Raw genomic sequence first — 19,776 nt, forward strand, 5'->3', positions numbered from 1 at the left:
GGTGGTAAATGAGCAAAGTCCAACAATGAAATGACAGTAACTTCGGCTGCTACTGAGCTGGACTGATCAAAAACACATTTAGTAACTTAGGCCTTGAATTACCTGGCCTCATTAAATCAGCCTTACATGGAGATTAAACAATTCTATGATTACGTTGTGCAACCGCTCTGAAATTCATAACTCCTGCTGTCATCGTAGGTCTTCCATGTTTCACTGAGACTTTTTCCCCTAAGCAAGTGCTGCTGTGAATGTTACATCGCGATCGCACACAGGGCACTCTAAATCTGCCACTTGCACTATTATAGCCTCGGTTTTCCCATGGGTTCCCATTGCTTTTTGGTCTGCGTTGAATACAAATGGCCATTCTTTTGTAACCTGGCTTACGCCACTGTAGTTAGTGCTCATATTCACCAGAAAGTTTTTAAAACATAAGTGCAGGGAAAGGCAGAACAGTCGGGGAATATTTCTGGCAATTTGGACAGATTCCAAAATACTCAAGTTTTAACTTCTGATGCAAATCCAAATGGTAGTTCTGCCAGAGCTGTGGCATAGCAGGTGATTTGGGGTTTGGGGCAAAAATCTGGATATTCTATGGACTCTGGCCATCCAGTTCTCAGCCACAAGGGCTTTTTTTCTTTGATGTGTAAGTCAGATGCACGCTGAACTAAACGTGCTCATCCATTTTTGCTGGTAGCCAGGAACCACAACAGCAAGCTTCCTCTACCTCCCACCCCCAAACAACCTACCCACCGCCGCTCGCTCTGTCTTACAGTTTCACCACAGCTTTTCTGAGTGGCCCAGCCTGCCTCAATGACTTAAGGAAATCCAGTTTGTGCCGTTATGCTTAGATACAGTACAAATGCAATGGGTGCTCGTGGAAAGCAGTGCGAACTCACCAAGCAGAACTGGGTACCTAGCCTCATTTCAGAAATGGCACACAGCTACATGAAAGTGTCTCCCCAGTTCCTGCATCTCACATGCCCATCTTGTTCTTGATCCAAGTCAGAGCCTCTTGCTGTGGGGATTTGACCCTTAACTGTTCTGTACAGTGACACAAATGTCCATGGGAAGTGGTTTTATAACATATTCTAAGCTTGGACCAGAAGGAGAAGGATGAATTAAGGCTAAGGCAAAAGACTATAAATCAGGAGATGTGTCTTCAGGCTTGCCACCCCCTGATTTCAGGAGAGATGAACCAGAGCTGTGTGGTTTCTATTCTCTGTTTTTAAAAGAATATTTTCCTGTTTCATCAGTGCTACTGTATGGATAAGATGTGCTAGTTGACCAGAGATGCTTGTGTCTTACAGTGATGTAATCATTAAAAAAAAAAAAGAGCAGTAAGATAATGGACACATCCAAGTTATTACAGCTCCAATTACAAGTTAACTAGGTTAAATGTGCAATTTACAGGGAGCTGAATTTGATTTTGAAAACAATTTGGAACATCATATTGCTGATTAAGGGCTATCTCACTATATTTGAATCGCAGGGAAGTTAGTCAAACATCTAAAAGCAGCCTGAGGGCCACTGGCCACCTAAAATGTGTGAGGATTTATTAAGAGTCCCATACTGAGTGTTTCTGGCATCTCTCAGCTCTCCCAGATCGGGGAACAGCAGGCTAGTTGCAAATGCTGGCTTTCAGGGCTGGCAGGTATGAATGGCGTACCTCAGTTTCCACACAATCCTGCACCATTCATCTCCTTGTGGCCTTACTGTTGTTATGGAAATACTGATGTCACTCTGGTTTCTGGCTGGAGCAAGATAAGCAGGAGACCAAAGAGTCTGGTAAGCACAACCAAACAGCTTAGTTTATAAAACCATCCTTTGAAAGCTCCCTGGGGCCAACAAACACACCGGTGCTGCTGAGGTAGGAAAGTCCTATCGATGCTTCAGATTATTCAGTACATGTAAGTGATAAATAAGAACATGAGGTAATGCCTGGAGACCCCATTTTCTTTCTGATTTCACCATCCTTTGAGTTCATCCAGGTGTTTCACCAGTTTAAGAAACATCTGTAGACTGTTCACTTCTGAGACCTCCCTTCGTCATAGTCACCCTTGCCCCTAATGTGGCTTTTTGGAGAGGTGTGTGAAGAACAGGCAGCAGATATTCTTCTTCCTCTGAAAACTCCTTCCTTTTCTGCTGGGTTTCTCCGCCGAGGTGTCTGGGTGACTTAGGGCAGCAGTCAGGAGGGGTGCAGGGTGGAAGGCAGGACGTACCTCTGTTCTGTACATCCTGTGCTGCGTCTACCTCGGGGTACCTTGCATCTGCTCCATTTGCTAACTCGCTGAGCAGTGCTTGATTTGTAAGATGTTATGTAATTTCCCCAAGGTGTTAACTTCTCATCCTGCAGTTGAGGCACCTTGTGAATCAGAACGAAAGCCATTTCTGAGTGCAAGAAAACAGGCATATGCTGCAGAGTTCTTTGCGTGACAGTTATTTCCTGTGATGCTACTTACAAATTTGACAGCTAGACTACATGCTGTAGATGGCAGAAGGGGATCACAACATTGCCGGTGGATCAGCCGCAGGGTTAGCACACAGGAGACCAAGGGTGTATCCCCAGTTTTGCAGCTGGTCTGCTCCATGACATTTAGAAGTCATGTCACATTGTCACATCTCAACTTCATCATCCGTAAAGTAAAATAATGATGCCTACTTAGTGAGACACTTAGAACTATACTAATGTAAAGCACTATATTAGAATAAAGTATTAATATTATTGTTATTGGGTAACTATTTCCTATAAGTAGCACATTTTTATGTTAATATCCCAATTTGTCAGCTTCCTCTCTTTATATAGAATTATAACTTTTATACCTGTTTTGTTTTCCTAAGTCTTTTCTTAGTACTGCAGTACTTGATTGTTTTCTTCATCCTCATAAGAGTGGTATCTTAATGTATCCCAGCCTCCTCACAAATTGTCTTTCTCATAGTACACAATAAATGAGAAAAACAGATGTGACTATCTCACATTAAGACCTACATAAACAAAATATTTTAGTTCTGACAATAAAAGCTTGTTCTTAAATAAACTAAAATCTACAGCAGCTTGAATTCAGCCTCGGCTGAAATTGATGTCACATCTACATGTGGGACCTCTGGGACAGAAGTGTCATAGGAAGAGGAGGGTGAGGGCACCCAAGCAACCAAACCTCCTGGAACTCAGAACAAGGTGCAGAGGGAGCAGGGGGTGCTCACAGCTTTCTCATACCACCAGTGTGAAATTGTGGGTACTTTTTGCTCCAGTGGTAACCCCAGGGAAAACAGTGAGCACCTACATCCTTTGTCTTTCCAGTAGATCTTGGATATAAGCTACGGGGTAGTTGATATTTGTCCTGTCCTGTATCCCACTCGGTACATCTGACCCAGTATCAGAGTCCAATACTCTCTAATTAGGTGCCTCTAGATATTCCACAGTTGAGGGGGGTTAATATTTAATACCTGTTTTACTTACCTGAAATTGTTTGATATTACATGGGATTTTGATTTAGCAGAAAGATACAGCAATGTACATAAATCACAATACAAATACAAATTACACTTGGCAGACTATAGTAACTGCAGTAGACGTGTGACTCACAATACAAACGTGTTTCTCATCATGGGTCTCTGTAATATGCTCACTATCATGATGGTGAGCATCCTCTGCTGCTGGGAGGTAATAAATGGTTTGAAGCCAGCTCAGGCGTGGGACAAGGAAAACTATCATAAGAAGCCTCAGAAGTGAATGGTCTAGAACTATTTCAAAGAGGTTTCCCATGTGTACGCTCCTCATCCCGGTCTGGCTAAAGCAGGAAGACATTTGTGCTGTTCTGTTCACATCAGGGATGAGCAGTTCTGCAGCTGGTTGATTCCTGCAGCTGATGTCGCCGTTTATCTAGAACAAAGGCCACACTCCGGTCCCTTTTGTGTCAAGGGAAGTTCAGGTTTCTGTGCAACAGCTGTGGTCAGTCACTCCATGCATTCGTCCCGGAGCTTCATCACCATGCTGCCCTTGCTTGTCTCTTCAGTGGCTTTTTCCATTGTTGGGGTTCAGTGATCAGTCACACCCAGGACCTGTGTAAAACATCTCTTCAAACAGTTACCAGAATGCTTCTATTAATGTTGTCTGTAATCCATAAATCTTAATTTCCAGCAACCCTTCTTCAGCCAGCACCAATTGCCTTATCTGGTAAGAGATTTGCTTTCTGGATAGGTCGGGGGGAATGAATCTTCCTTTACAGCTAGGTTCAGTGACAGCAAGACATCCCTGAGGCTTGCCATTCCCATTTATCCTCTTGCTGAACTGCACTGACAGAACCATTTTTCTTGGTCCCTTTTGCTCTCCAGCAGGGTGGCTACACGCCACCATAAAATGGGTGGATTGAATTATTAAATTGAGCTGTTCTTTCTTTTTTGGGTTGGGTTTGGGTGTTTGGTGGTGGGTTTTTTTTTTTTTCTAATTTAAAAGGACACAGTAAACTTGAAAATTAGTCATTTCCAAAATAAAACGAATAAAAAGAATTATAGTTATCATATCTGTTCTCTATTCTCGAGATTTCCTTATCAGGATTTTGTAATCCAAGTTGTAAGCATTTTGTCCCACCTCTAGCATTATGGAACACTCAAAGTAGGAAATTGGATGAGAAGATATGATTGAAAAAGCCATCAAAATCTATGTCAAATGCACAAAATTCTTAGTAGAGAATTCAATTTCCCGTCATGGCTACTGTTAGTAATATTAGGTGGGGGTTTTAATATTAAATAAGTGAAAAACATCCATGGAAAAGAGATCAACTATGCAGCTGCCAACCTTCACTGTATCAATAACCAAGCCGTTGTAGCAAAATTAATCCAAATTCTGCAGCAGTAGTGCTTCATATTAGAATTTCTATGACATTTTGTGATATTTTTAAAAAATGAGATAAGTGCAGCAGGATAAGAGAGCATGTGTTATGTGAATGCAGTAGCATTCTCTTTCAAACATGAACATTTACCAAAGTACCCTTTGTTGACAGGCTCAGTGAAATCAACAGAAAATCTTCAAAATTGTAAAGCTAACCATCTGCATAAGACTCTGAAGGGTCTGGAGCATTTAAAACTTTGGAGCCCAACTCTTTCTCAGCACGGTTGAATAACACTGGTGATATCTGCTCAGTTAATTACATTTTTGTTTATACTTTGCCAGAATTACAGTTGTTACAGAGTAGTTTATATAGCAAATGGGGGAAAAAATCCAAACCAAACGAAAACATAAAATTCCTTTGGAGAAAGATGAACATAGAATATTGGGGCAAAAGTATTTTATATAGCATGAAAGTCAGTTGGCATTTGAATTATGCATAGTACAAGAGTATCATAATATTTAACAAAGTGGGTGCTCTCTCTGTAAAAATTTATTTTCAAACAACATGTGTATGCACCTGGGAAGGTAGATGGATGCCTCAGTGTGCACAGGGCTAGGCTTCTGGAGTATATTGCTTCAGCAAATTCATGTCCTTGGACTAAATGAGAGCCCCATTAAAGCCAACAGGTTATCTACATCTAAGCTGTCACTTTTTAACAAATAAGAACAAGAGAGAAAATGATAGGTTCTTGTTTTGCTGGCTTTCTCTTTTTCACACTCTTCAGTTACTATTTCAGCGTCTAACGAGATCTTCCAAATACTAATGATGTTGCTGCATTTGATTTATGTTGTTCTCAAATGCATTGTGACATGCCTAGTAAAGATAAAAATCAGCAAAAGTAGAGCGCTAGTGTTGCCATTCACAAAGATATCCTAAAAACAATTTTTGTCCGTTTTAGACCATATATGTAGCTGCCTGCAAGAGTTTTTCTTAGAAGTGCTGAGGAAAATCACAACTTCCAGCCTGTTGTAGGAACAAAAAGGTAGCCATTTCAAAAACTTCATTTAAATACAGCTTATCTCCAGAAGAGGCAAGAGGCAATTTCTGGAGCTAAGACATTAAATTACAACTTTTTGCTCCTTTAGAAATCTGTGTGTAATAAAATAAGTTGCATGAATTTAAAACATTACGAACTCGGCATACGAAAGCTTCTTTTATTTTTGATACTTGGTTTTTTTCATTCAGACATAGATTTTTGGAATATCTTTGTTTTCTCTGAAAAAGCCCAGTTTCCATGTGAGTCTGTCCATAAATTCAAATAAAGGACAAAGCTACTGAATTAAATTCTGACTTTTCTCTGGTGAGAAATTGAAAACTGCATATTTCCATAATTTGCTACAAACTGCAAATACTTCTTTCCATATCCATGCCTTTTTGAGGTTTTGGTGGTTTTTTTTTTCTCATTGATTTCTGGTAATATTGATGGGCTGCAGAGCCAGAGAGTTCTGTGAGGTGGATCATTATATTCCTGGAGGTAGGGCAGAACAGAACTGGACAGTGAGAAATGTTTCTTTTATTTATTTGGTATATACATCGGCATGTAGAAAAAGCACCTAAGAAAGGAAGAAGGAGGATTGTGTCTAGTTAAATATGTTTAAGAAAGTTACACCTTTTCCTTGTTAAATTTGCTAATAAAAGGAAACTCTCTGCTGCCAAATGTTTGTGCGCGTGCAACACAACTTTGGATTCTTCTCACCGCTTAATTCGAGGACGGTCATCCCTTGAATGTAGGAATGTCGCTGTTGCTTACATACAGTAGTTACTGCTGCATTGCAGTAAGGAATTTGTTGTCTTAATAAGGGAAAGCAAAATTCTTCAGTTTCTTGTACTGTAAATTGGGTAAGTACATGCAGAGAACTGAGACTTAGAATTCCTCATCTGATATATACATGTTTTCTTATCAGCCAAAGTAAACCGTTGCATACTTTTTCAGACCATGTTCCTCAGTGCTTAATAACATTATCCTTGGCACAAGTCAGGAGTATTTGAATGAAGATTTAGTGTGTTAATCTGAAGCAAGTAATTTTGAGTTCAGGCTAGACCTGGCTACGTCTAGACTAGCTCTTTCAGACCACTCAGCAAAGGTGCTCTGCTTTCTTAGAGGAACTATAAAGGTTCATTTTGTGTATATGAGGACTTGGATGTCAACAGGGAGTATTTCTAGAAGCCTGTATAGTTCAGTCTGCATTCTCTGTGTAGCCATGACATATCAAAAATTTGGACTGAACATTCTTTGACACAGTACTAACTTTCTGTCTCTTCAAATTCATGCAGCCACATACCCTGAGTTTAACAGAATGATTAGGTTTTGTTTAACTTCCCAATAAAAAGGTTTACAGGAAAAAAACAGCAAAACTCTATGTTGTGGATTGTTTGCAATGCCTTTAGAGAGAAACTCAACACAGAATAACTGGGAAATCCCATTTCTAAGTATGAATTCAAGAAGAAAGAACAGGTGAGAGAAAAAAGAGGTAGAAAGAAGAAGCTGACATGGACAAATCATGTATTTTCCACTGAACCTTGATTATAATCTCTGGTATTTCAGCTTGCAATATATATACACCTTTCACAAACAACAGAAAAGGTGATGGACTTTGAATGGAGTTTGAGGAACGTAGGAGCATGGAGATCACTCTGTTCAAGGGAGTAACTAGAAGAGGAAAGATGAGAAAGTAAAATGAAACAGTGAAGGATTGCTGTTCTTTATCCTATGTCCATTGGTGCATGCCAGGGTAAATAAAAAGTCTACAACATTCAAACAGCCAGGTAGGCCTATAAATCTATAGTCTACGGTAGAGGCAGAAGAAAGTAAAAATTTGTAGCGTAGCCGCAGCATGGAATGGATCTAGCTGAGAAGGCACAGCTGACTGCTGAAGTGGATGCCAAACATACTGACTGTTCCAACTAACGGACATAGGCCTTTAAGTGCAGTCAGAAGGAGTCAAATATTGCTTAATGGCAGTCAGATAAAGTTGAAGGTTTCAGACAATAAGGAGCGGCACAGCTGTAAGCTGCCTCATATTTCTGCTGTGGCTGTGTGGATGGGAGTGCCACTGATAAAGTGACTTATCCTGAATTCTAGCAGGCTAAATCAGGTCCCTGCCATTCTGTCATTACCTAACTGAGCTACAAATCCATAAATAAGCTCATGCCTATCTTGAGGAGCATACCTGTAGTTATGCCTACAATTTTGAAGCTTACCACAAACTTATGCTTGTGTCAGTACTAAGTGTAAACAACGTTCTCCAAATGCAAACCCTTCTTATGCCAGAGCCAATTTAGGTATTCAGAGGGGATGAGCCCAGGAAATTCTGCCACTAGAATTAGTGCTGTCTGCTGAAATGGAAGGAGCAGTGGACATATGACATGTCCACATACTGTGTCCCCACGTTTTTCCCAGTACTCGCTGCACTGTTTATACTGACATGTACACATTTTTTTCATAGAATCTTGCTGCAGATGCTGACTGAGGAGCAATGCTAGATAAAAGGACTAGTCGTTTCAGATCCCCAGACAGTTCAGAAAATGCCCAGTATTCCAAGATACCTGTTCATAAACCCACATCCCTGTTCTGAGCTTCTCCTATCACTCTCTTCTTTTTAAATGTGTGTCTCCTTCATTCTACGGAAAGATATACAGTAGGAGTAGCTGGGTGACCATACACTGATTGTAAGAAACGAAACCACAGAAGAGTAGTGATTTAGAGTCTATGGTTTTAGTCTAATCTGAAATTAGAAGGGTCCTCAGTAATGAGGCTGCAATAGAGCCTATCAGATAGGAGTAACCATCACTTATGGAACAACAGTAGCCCTCAACAGAAAAAACTAAGACAAGCTTTAGTGGCATGATAGCAAAACCACATAACCTTTATTCATATTTGTGTTCACATCGTTTATGCCACTGGTGGAGATAATTGCCACCATTGACAAGATACTGCTGAGATCAGTGCACATACTGATTCTTCTGTAGCCACCAAGGCCAACCAGAATTTCACCTGGTACTCACACACAGCTTCTTGACATGGAAAAAGCCTTTGTGCCAAGGGACAAAAGTGTGGGTAATGGATCATTTTGCATTTCCATTTTGTTTTATTCCTGAGACTGATTCAGGAATCTGATCCACTCAAAATCTTGAGTTGGTTTCAAAAACACCCTGAAAGTGTGTGTTCAGCATTGACGATGCATTGAAAAGCATAAGGGTGATGGAAATTCAAGACAATCATCTGCTGAGAGGCAGTTTCCAAGAGTGCAGTACATCACCAGGAGGAATCAGTGTCTATAGTGAACAGATTGGTGTGGATGCCACCAGATTTTCATTTGAAGATGAAAACCACTCAAAATCCAAAGAAGCCAAAGGGCGCAGAGGATGAGGCCACTACTTGATGGCAAATGAGCATTAGAAGAGGTTTCCTTTTATGCTGACAGACTCTCTAACCTTGTCATTGCAATGGCACATAAAGAGATTAATGAAAAGTTAGATGGCCCTGAGCCGTGTTTTGCTGTTCTTGGAAAGCCTAGTCATAAATCTGTTGGACTGTGTACAAATAAAGATAAAAATAATCCATCAGCAAATGTTATTCATGTCAATACATAAGAAACTACATATGAAGGGAGTCCATCTTCGAAGAAGACATGTTTTATAAAGAAATAAACCAATCTTAAAATAGAAATTAGCTTTTCCAGAAGAGAAGGTTAGGACAACAGGAGAAGGAAAAATGCCATCACAAAAACATTTTGGTCAAGATGAATTTGAAAATAATTTAAACAAAGAGATACTAATTTATGCAAATAATGTAGTTTCAGTCATGTTGGTCTCAGTTATGAAGACCATGAAAGGTCAGGCAAATGACTCAAATATAGCTTGTGTTGTGCTGAGAAGTTGTTACTGAAGCACTGACAGACTCCTGTATGAAAAACTGACATGACATAGGAGGCAAGCTCTTGTGTAATTCATGTTTTGCTGCCTCAGTGAAGCCAACACTGTTCACCCTAGGCAGTCATAAGGCTGAAGAAATTGTACAAGCAATGCTGAATCATTTTCATTCTACCCTGACAGTGCTAAAACCTGGAGGAGATATCTAGCACATACCTCTGTGAAGACAGGTTCAAGAAGAGATGCAAAGGCTCAGAACTGAGGTCTGCAGCAACAAGGACTGAAACATTGCCAAAAGAAAAAGAAATTATCTGTGCAGATGCAGTGGGTAACCACATTATTAAGCAAGGGTTTAGCCTCTGGCATGAAACCCAAAACTGGTCTACTCGATCTGAGCAGAGAAGGCAGCAGCAGTGCACAATTTACTGGCAGTCTGGTGGATACAGTGCGAAAGCTGTGTCTTATGATAGTTAAATACAGCAACCCTGAGTCACTTCTGGCAGACTCCGAGAGCAGGGAGAATACGTAGGCTCTAAGGGCATGGGAATTGCTGACTCCATGGTTGGATCCAGTAAAGGTACTGTATCAGGACACAGGGTGGTAGTGGTGAACTAGAATCCTTCTGAAAACGTGTGTAACAGCTCTGAGCCCTCCTGCAGATGATGACTGCCTCTCAGGCAGCTGTGCCTGCACTCTACTTCTCAGATGGCAACGAGTTCATAAATAAGCAAGGCAGAAATTAGAACTAGATTGGACTTTGTTATTTGGTTGGTTCCCCCAATCTTGCAGCCTTATGAAGAACAAAAATCTTTTTCTTAAGAAAACTTTTTCTAAACATTTCTCTTTTTAAGCTATTTCCCTGAATATCAATGTGGGCCACTACTAATCTACTATGTTGTTACAAAATATTAAACAGAAAATAAAGCTGTACAGAAAAATACGTATCTGAAGCTCAGCACAAAGGTGGTGCAAAATTATCTTACATGCTGCGTTTCCCAGAGATTCAGTGGATCTAATTTTAAAGGTAAGAAATACATTCGTGTTCAACATTTGTTATGCAAATTAAGATGTTTACATTCAGGAATGTTCTAATGGCAATGCCATTTAATAAAGAAATATTTATATTTATAAACATTATGAGTTGGTCACAGACATTTTTACCCATATTACTGAATTGCTATGGATTCTGAGTATCCAAAGAATTCAGAATCCCAAATTCTTTTCATTCTGTATTTATTATATTTCTTTCAACTTGGACAATGAAGAGCAGTCTGAGTTGTGTTTGGAGCCTTCTCCCTTTACTAGTGACCTAGAAGACAGCAGATCTTCACCTCTTGGAATCATTCTGTTTGGCAGCCTCTCACAGAATTCACCCATGGAGGATATAAGCCTCCAACAGCAGGATGGAAGTAGATGACTAAATGCATCTGCTACATGGTGCTCACTCCTATACACAGACATGCATGTGCACAGTCTCTTCAGTTCCCCTTTAAAACAATTGATCTTATCAATACGTCTGGTGTACCACACCTATATCTGGTGTATAACACACTTCTGCTGCACTTCTGCTTTTCTGCAGCTTCAGAAACTGTCAGTGGTAGCAGCGCAGAAGGGATACAAAGTAGGAGAAATTTTACAAGTGGTGCTGAAGTCCAAGAAGGAAAGGCAGTCTGGTGAGGCTGCAGGCAGCTCTGCTCCGTTCGTGAGCAGGGCCATTGCCTGTCCTCACCAGGAGCATGATGCTGGGCCAGCAAAGCACAGCATGCAGATACCAGCCAAGCACGCAGCAGAACTCCATCATCTCAGACTCATTTACACACCAGTGATTTGTAGGAGCTGATATTAGTTCTACTACTCCTGCTTGGCAAACATATGAATTAAAAAAGCATGCAAAATAGCTGGGGAAATCTGTCTGAAAAAATATTGGTTACAAAAACTACTCTTTGCCTGCCTCCTTGAAGAAAATGTGTGCTCTTGGCTGCATCCACCAGACTTCCCATCCTTCTTGAGTATCTTTCTCCTGGCAGAGTTCGGCCCAGTGCAGAAGGACCTAAGCTCTTTACCTTGAGCTTTCACTGTGCTTAGAGTCAAGCCCAAGAGATGGACCAGAGTCATTACCAGGTTTGTTTCTCCTCTGTATACACTGAATGCAATACAGCTTGATTCTCCCTGGGAGAGCATGTTGTGACACAAATTTAGGGACTGGAGGCTAAGACTGATTTTATATAATGTGGAAAATAGAGTAAATAGTGTATTATTGAAATTTTTAGATAATGACAATAAGAAAAAGACAAAAAGTACCACTGAGGGCATTTAATATGACCCAGGAAAAAAATTGTACAGGAGAGACAGAATAACAGAATAGTATAATATTTATGATATAATATAATTTATAGTATCAGGAAAGTCAGAATTTAGAAAAATGCAAGGCAGCTGTTAAAAGAACTGAAATACAAATACACAGTGGAAAGCAGAAGCCAGGAAAACAGCACCAAAAGAGACCAAGGAGTGACAGCGCAGATCAGGTGATATGTGTTTTCAATACAACATTATACAGAGGCAGAGAGACTATATGGAAATATGTTAAGGCCTGACTTAAAGTGCAAAGGTACCATATTCATCACTTATATACCCCATAAGATTGCTCCTTGAACAGCAAATCCAGTCCAAGAAACTAACACAAAAATACTGAAATAATGGAGCAAATTTAGAAGACAGAACATTTATAAGGGGCTACAAGATGTGATTTTTTTAAGAATTGAATATATCTATACGAGTTACAAGATGACATATAACATGATGTCTGCTTGTGTAAAAGATCTTTAAATATTAAAGCAAGAAGGGAATTTATTTAGAAATGTACTAGAAGGCATAACTAAAATAACAGAGGTAAAGTAAATACCAGTAAGTAATCGCTACCCTTCATCAGGATTTATAACTGTGTACTTCGTAGCTGATCCTGGCCAGTCATTTGTGTTACTTTATGACCACTTACATAGCCAGCAGATATACATTAAGTTTACAAAGAAGTTCAGTGAATTGAGAACGCACACGTTTCTGTTCCTTGCAGCCTATTGATCATGTTTGCGCTAGCATTAAATTTGGAATGACTCTGTTGAGTTCAGTAAACAAACTGACCCTCCGCTCCCTAAAGGGCTCCTGCGACAGAACTAGGACCGTAGTCAGGACACAGCATGAGTCTTGGGTGACCTGGGCTGTATCTTCCCAGATGGCTCAGCTCCCTGCATAGGCAGATTTTGCCAACGCAGTATTTCTCAGCAGGAAACTACTGGCATGGCTTGTGCCGATACTCATGCTGTATTTTCCACCACCGAAGGCCCTCAGAGATCCTCCTGCACAATGAACTGAGTAAATTACTGTGTCCAACACAGCTTCTCTGTTCTTAATCTGGTGAAGCCCAACATCAGACCCTTTCCATGTGTTCATAAAATACAGTGATAGAAAGAAAAAAGATCAGATAACAAAATTCCTTTCACAGTGAACAGGAAAAGTTTCATGGAGAAAAGCACTCTGCACAGCTGGAGGACCACACAGATCAACCTCATTTGCCAGAGTATAGCGATGATCTCATTTCAGTGCATGATGTAGTTAAAACAGGGAGGTCTAATTACAGCTTCCTTTGGATGGAGAAATAGTATCGAGAGCAGAGAGAAGTGGAAGAATTGGTTTACACTGTGGCTATCATCTTAACAGAGCTAGGAGACAGATTTCTCAGATTGTAGGTTAGTTCCTTGGGAAACATTACCTTCTGTTTCCTTCCAAACGGACGAGGAAGAGCTGTCAGCCCATGGGAACAACCAATTGCAGTAGTTGAAAAAAGGAGACAACAATCACAAAATAAGCATTGGAGGCAAAGGGAACCAAGGTAAATTGTATGTCTGGTGACGGGACATCTAACTCCCTCAAGTACAAGCAGGTTCCCTATGGGAGTCCATAGGTCTCACACAGAGCACACACAGACTCCCGTTGCTGCCATCAGCTGATGTAAGGTTTTTCATGAAGTCGTACTGTGCTTGGACTTGTGCTTATTGCAGGAGCTGCTGAGTGTGCCGCTGACAGAATGGAAAACTTTGTGTTAAACATCTAAAACAAAATTATTGCTCCTGGACTCTGAGGAAATAAATGAATATGCTCTTTTTCTCTGTAACTAGGTAAAAAAGGTGCTGCCAACAGTGCACTGGGTGCAGTGTAGTATTTTTGTCATCTCTGTCTACCCACATTTTAAAGTTCCTTGCATAAGCAAGGGTCTGGAGTTCAAATTGATTGCTCTTATCAGGTGGAGAAGGGATTTTCCTCAATAGCTTTAGATCTCTTTGTGAACGGACAGGTAGGAAACAGTTGGTAGCCAAAGGAGGAAAAGAGACTATGTCTAATAATTTGCAAGAATTGAAAAGCTATGAGATTGTCAACATCTGCATTTCTGGGGTTTTTACCAAGTCTTCAGGCTGCTTTATGATTTATCTCATCACCTGAATTCTTCCCCATTTACTTGCCTAGTTCTTTCTTCCAGCTAATTTCAGAAATGTTGACTATTCAGTGTTCATACAATTCTGTGTCCATAGAAGCCAGCAAGAGGTATTTTAGTGTTTACTAATAGTGAATCAAGACCTTGCTCAGATTGCCTTACTACAAATAAATTGCGGAGGGGTGGAAGGGTGCCTGTTACTCACTCTGTTAGAAAACGGTGTTCAGCCAGATCGTCATCAGGCCGTATCTCTAGGGCTGGCTGTTGGCCTCCAGGTGAAGTTTCGGGGACTCCACACCAAAGCCATTTCCCAGGGCAGGTGGTCAGTTTAATTTCACGTTGTAAAATAACATTAGTTTCTAAACACTTCCAGGCAAATTTTCAGTGGAGGTATAAATCAGCTGGTAGACTGTTACCGTGAGTGCTGGGGGATTTATTTGTGTGTCTCAGTTGCAGCAGGAGCAAACCTGAATTTGAAAGTCCCAGCTGAGCTCCATCCATTACAGTGGTGCTTTAAACACGTCTATCTAATTTGCTGTCCTCAGTCAGCCAGAAGACTCCTTTGTAACGTAAATGATTTCCAGGTTTCGCTTTCCCACTGAGGATATTATTTCAGATTATATTTCCCCAAGTATGTTAGCAAGCATTTTCCAAGCTGAATCCTGTTTTATTTTCAGCCCACATTTCAAATGCCTGTGTGTTATTTCTCTGTCATCTTTCATTTGCTGTTCTTCAGCTCACATGTATATTTTCTTAAACTTCAGTTTGTATATAAATGGATTTAAAACATTACTGCACACCTTCCCAAGTTTAGCATGTTCTTGGCTAACACTCCTTTCTGTTTGTAGGCACAGAATCAAAGAAGATAAATTTACGGGAGACCTGAAGAGGTCTTCTGATCTATTCCCCTGCTCCACCACAGCATCAGCACTACCTACATTGGTCCTAGCAAACATTTTGCCTGGTCTCTGCTTAAAAGTCTCCAAAATTAAAAATTCCATTATTTCTCTAGGCAATGTATTCTGTCCTATTCTATTAAAACCAGCCTTACCAACAGAAAAAGTGTCACAGTGTTTAGTTTAACTTTTCCCTGAAAGACTTGCAACGGCTGAATAATCACCACTTTGATCCTTTGTCTTAACTAGTTTTTATTCCAGTGTCTTCTTTCAGGTTGACCTAAAATCCGTGCCTCCTTAAAGGGATGCTTCTGAGTAATTTTTGGTGTGGGTGAAATGAAAGAATGTCACCCATTCCTTAACAGTGTCATTATACCTTTTGTTTGTTTGTTTGCCAGGTTTAGCTTGAGATTGGTCCACAAAAAAAAAAAAAAAAAGAGGATTTCAGGAGCGATCTCAAGGAAATGCTTTGACTTGCCATTTAAGAAAGTTTTACAGCACAGCAACTGCGATAGCTAATAGCCACACAAAGACATCTTAGGAAACATTTTACACAAAAGATACAGTGAGAGCAGATTCTAAGAAATCTCAGTTGTATTTGGCAGTGTAGTGGTTGTAGGACAATTGTTGGATTTTTATTTTAAAGCAGCAGTTCACTGCTGGTAAAGGGAGTCAGCCTGACAGGCACAGTGACTTCAGCCTGCAACCCTCTGGACCAAATACCTTTCAGAAAACAAAGTGGGGTTTGCATTCATCTGACTGTTCCTCCAGACCTCGGACCAGGGAGAGGGGAGCACACGTGGACTGATAAATTCATTATTATTGCCTTCATGCCCTTTCCTGCCTGGTCTTCGGACCCCACAGCACTATGAAGAATATTTTGTGTCTGCAGCCATTGGTCACCGAGCACGTTACAACCCTCGCTCGCTGAATGTGACTCAGTGAATAGCCATTGGTTGGTAGCAACTTCTCGTAACTATGGGCCTCAATTGGATCTCATCCAGTCTCTCGCAGACCAATTCAACACTCAGAGAGACAGAGAAATCTTTCCGTCGACTTTAAAAAGCTTTAGCTTGTGCTGTCTCCATAGACTTCACCTTCTATCACAATATTCTGAGTCGCTTGGCTGTTACTTGTAACCTTTTAGAGTCTGTCGCTTAGCCACAAGTAAAGTTAAAGACTTCCTCCAAAAATGCATGACAAGTATATTTTAATTTTATCTTAATCCATAAATATTTCACACCGGTGTGTTGCTGAAGACAGTCGGGCCCCAGACACACTGGGTTTTAGCAGGACTGCATTAGCACAGGTCAAAGATGACCCCTGGAGGACTAACAAATGCTGGCATAAGGGTGTGCTGGGGATATAGTTGTGCTGGATCTTTAAAGGGAGATTCCGCTGCCTTTAACCAAGTGACAGGTTCAGGTTACTAAATGCTTTTTAGGAGTTCACAGGCTGGGAACCAGGGTTGACAGAGAGTCAGTGATGGGCAGGATGGCATTAGCACTAGTTCTCTTACTGGGATCTAGGGAAAGCTTTGCTTAGCCTCTTCACCCCTTCTCTGTTTGAGCCACTTCCAAATCCCTCTCTGGATGGTGGGAAACTGCATGCAGCAGCTGATCTCAGAATGACCAGTGTCTGTCTGTGTTCGGTTTCTCTTCTACCATTTGCTTACTGCCTTTTCTCTCTTTCTTCCTTTCAGGCCATTCTTTCTCCCTGTCTTTTCTGCTCCTTCATATGCTTTCATCAGTATCTTTTTTCATGCACATCTGCACACTTCCACCAATTGATTTGTTTCTTCATTATAATCTATTTCTTTACCAGTTATTTCAACTGCAGTAGCACCAATGGTCCTGAACTAAGGCTGAGTTCCTATTGTACAGTTTAAATATACAGCAAGAGACAGTCCCCACCCTGAAGAGCTTATACTATGAGTGGGCAAGAAAAGAGAAGCAAAATGAGTTTCCCAAGGTCCTACAGCAGGTCAGTGGCAGAGCAGAAATTAATGTTGAAGTCTCTCAGCTCGGTTTGCTGAGTCTCAGCCCAGTCCCCGTCTATGACATCTGTTACTTTTCTTCCTCTTTTTGTGTATGAAAGTACATATTTTGTTCCTGGAAGTCTTGATCATCTGTCCATGCAGGACCAGCCCAGGAAATGGTAGGCAGAGTTTTTGCATTATTATTGTATGGTGTTGCCTTCCCACATCTCTTCCCAGAACTTTGTCCCCAGAGCCGAGGCATCTCCTGGGATTTGCGTATAAAAGTGCTATGCTGTGTCTGGTTTTGCTCCAAAGCCTTGATACACCTGGTGCACTGTATGAGCAAGGCTGAGCTGTCCTCAAAGCCAAACTTCTCCACTGCTTTTCAAGCGTGCTCATAAGCTTTTAGCACTCTCTAGAGGAGGGGGGGGGCTGAATGCTTTCTGTTCCTTAAGCTGTGTCATAGCTCCTTTATGTAAGGCATATGACACAGGTATAAGGAGAAACAACACAGTCTATGCTGTTTACATACCTAGGGTTCAGCTTGCTTAACCACCGAGTAGACTCTGAGCCCTTGCTACAACCAGTCTTGTGGATAGAAGTCCCTAAGCCTGGCCTGCTTAACCCTGCTTCTCAGCTCACAGCACAGCTATAACACCAGCCATTCCTCCACTTACTACAGCAACTGGGAAAACTCAGTCATTAACACATTTCTAGAATAAATTTCTTTATAGCTGTGTTTCCCTTTGAGAATACAGGATGAAATTATCTTCTTAACCTCTTTCACCTTGCCTTTGCCACCTTTGCCACCTCAGCTTTTGGTGGAAACACTGCAGGCGTACTTCCAAGAGCTCATATGTGAAATAACCAGGGAGGTCCAGGCAAAAAAAGCACCTTTACAAGACTAATTCTGAGAGGGTTTCCCCTCTCCATCCTCCTTTTTCCTATATATTCTCCTCACTAGATCTAAACATAGGGTATTATCACTTCAACAGCCACCAGGTACAAAAAAAAACCACCTGCATTTTCAGTCACTTCAACAAGTGCTTGTTTAAATGGTCCTTCTCCAGTCCTGTGGAAAGCAAGCTGCATTTATAATCAGTAACTTTATCAAAGTCAGTGTGGGCCATATTAGCATCTAAGAAAGCAAACCAAAGAAAAACCCCAAACCCAGCACACAAGCTTATTTGAGTGGCAAACAGAAGGCATAAAATTAAGAAAGAATCTCCATGGACGGTTTCCTCTCCACAGAAAATCCTGAGCTTGGAGACATTTTGACAAGCCAAATGCTGGGGCTGTATGATTATAGGTGCTGCTGTCAGTAGATTTATTTTGTGGGTCTCCTCAGAGATTATCTGAAGTTCCGTGGTTTTGTATTCTGATGCAGGGCGCATTTTGTATTTCGATTGCGTATGTGTTGGAGATATTCATTAGGCTTTCAGAAAGATATTCCATAGCTGTAAGCCTTTTAAATCACATACAATGTGTTTCTTTTTTCCCTATGGCATTCTGCTTGCATCTGCTTGGTATGTGGAACGTCCAGGCCAGACGCATTTCAGTGGACCGTTTGTCTCCCAGTGATGGAGCACGTGGCTGATAATACAGGGACATGTAAGCATTCATGGTGCTTTTCTTTTGAAAGCACGTGCCTAGTGTTTAACACAGTCAATACTTTTAGGGACAAAAACAAGACAGAATTGTCCTCTGTACCCAAGAAGAAGGGAAAATATTGGAGCATTTGTGCTTGCGGAAACTTCACATTTAAGGTTCATAGAAAATAGACTTGAAATTCCTCCTCCTAAGGCAACGATGAGGATTCACAAAGAATGTTGGTTATGTTTGCTAGTTTATTTGCTAGCAAAAAACCTGGATCTGTCTCAGTGGCTTCAGAATCAGTGCATTCCTGCTTCACAATGAAATACGTTTACTAAAGGGCTGCAGCAGCAAGCAGGGCAAAGCCTGAGGAGAGAAATGCTTTGAGGTTATCTGAGAGTGAGAGAGAAATCCTCCTGTTCTTCCTTATTCTCTTTTCTGCACTCATCGCAAAGAAGCAAGGAGAAAAGTCTAAGACATGGGCTGGGATTCCTTAAATTCCTCAAACACCATGCAGCTGCCTAAACGCCCTTGCCTCTACCAAGTGTTTCCCCACAGGTCACTAAGCATCTGAACATCTGCTGCTGGATAGATGTACTTCACTCCTTTCCCTGACCAGGGTGAGTGCATTGAACCCTAGTTAAGCTCTGTTAGTCTCCACAGGAGCTCTCCGTGTAGTTCAGCTGCAGAGTTGAGCCTAATCAATGTTTTCAGAGCATGCTTCCTAGGTGAGGCTCCACACACAGAAGTCAGAAAAGGAGTTTCTTTCCTTGCCTCATGCTGGGCACTGGGATGAAACAGTTAACATCCAGGGTCAAATCGCTCTTCAGCCCAAGCACGTGTGTATTCATATCTCCGAAGCAGATGGTGAACACTCAGGTCAACCGCTCCGGAAGAGGAGACTAGGACAGCTTCCCTTCCCTTCCACAGATGGCTCTGTGGCTGGATGTTCAGCTCAAAGGCACTAAGCATAGCATATAGAGGGGGAGCTGAATCTGAACCTGGCGTAGGCTGCTTCTCTTGTAGAAGGCTGTACCTTGCAAAGCAGGAGCTTTCTTGGCT

The sequence above is a fragment of the Falco rusticolus genome, chromosome 5 (genome assembly GCF_015220075.1).
Source record: "Falco rusticolus isolate bFalRus1 chromosome 5, bFalRus1.pri, whole genome shotgun sequence".
Taxonomy (NCBI): Eukaryota; Metazoa; Chordata; class Aves; order Falconiformes; family Falconidae; genus Falco; species Falco rusticolus.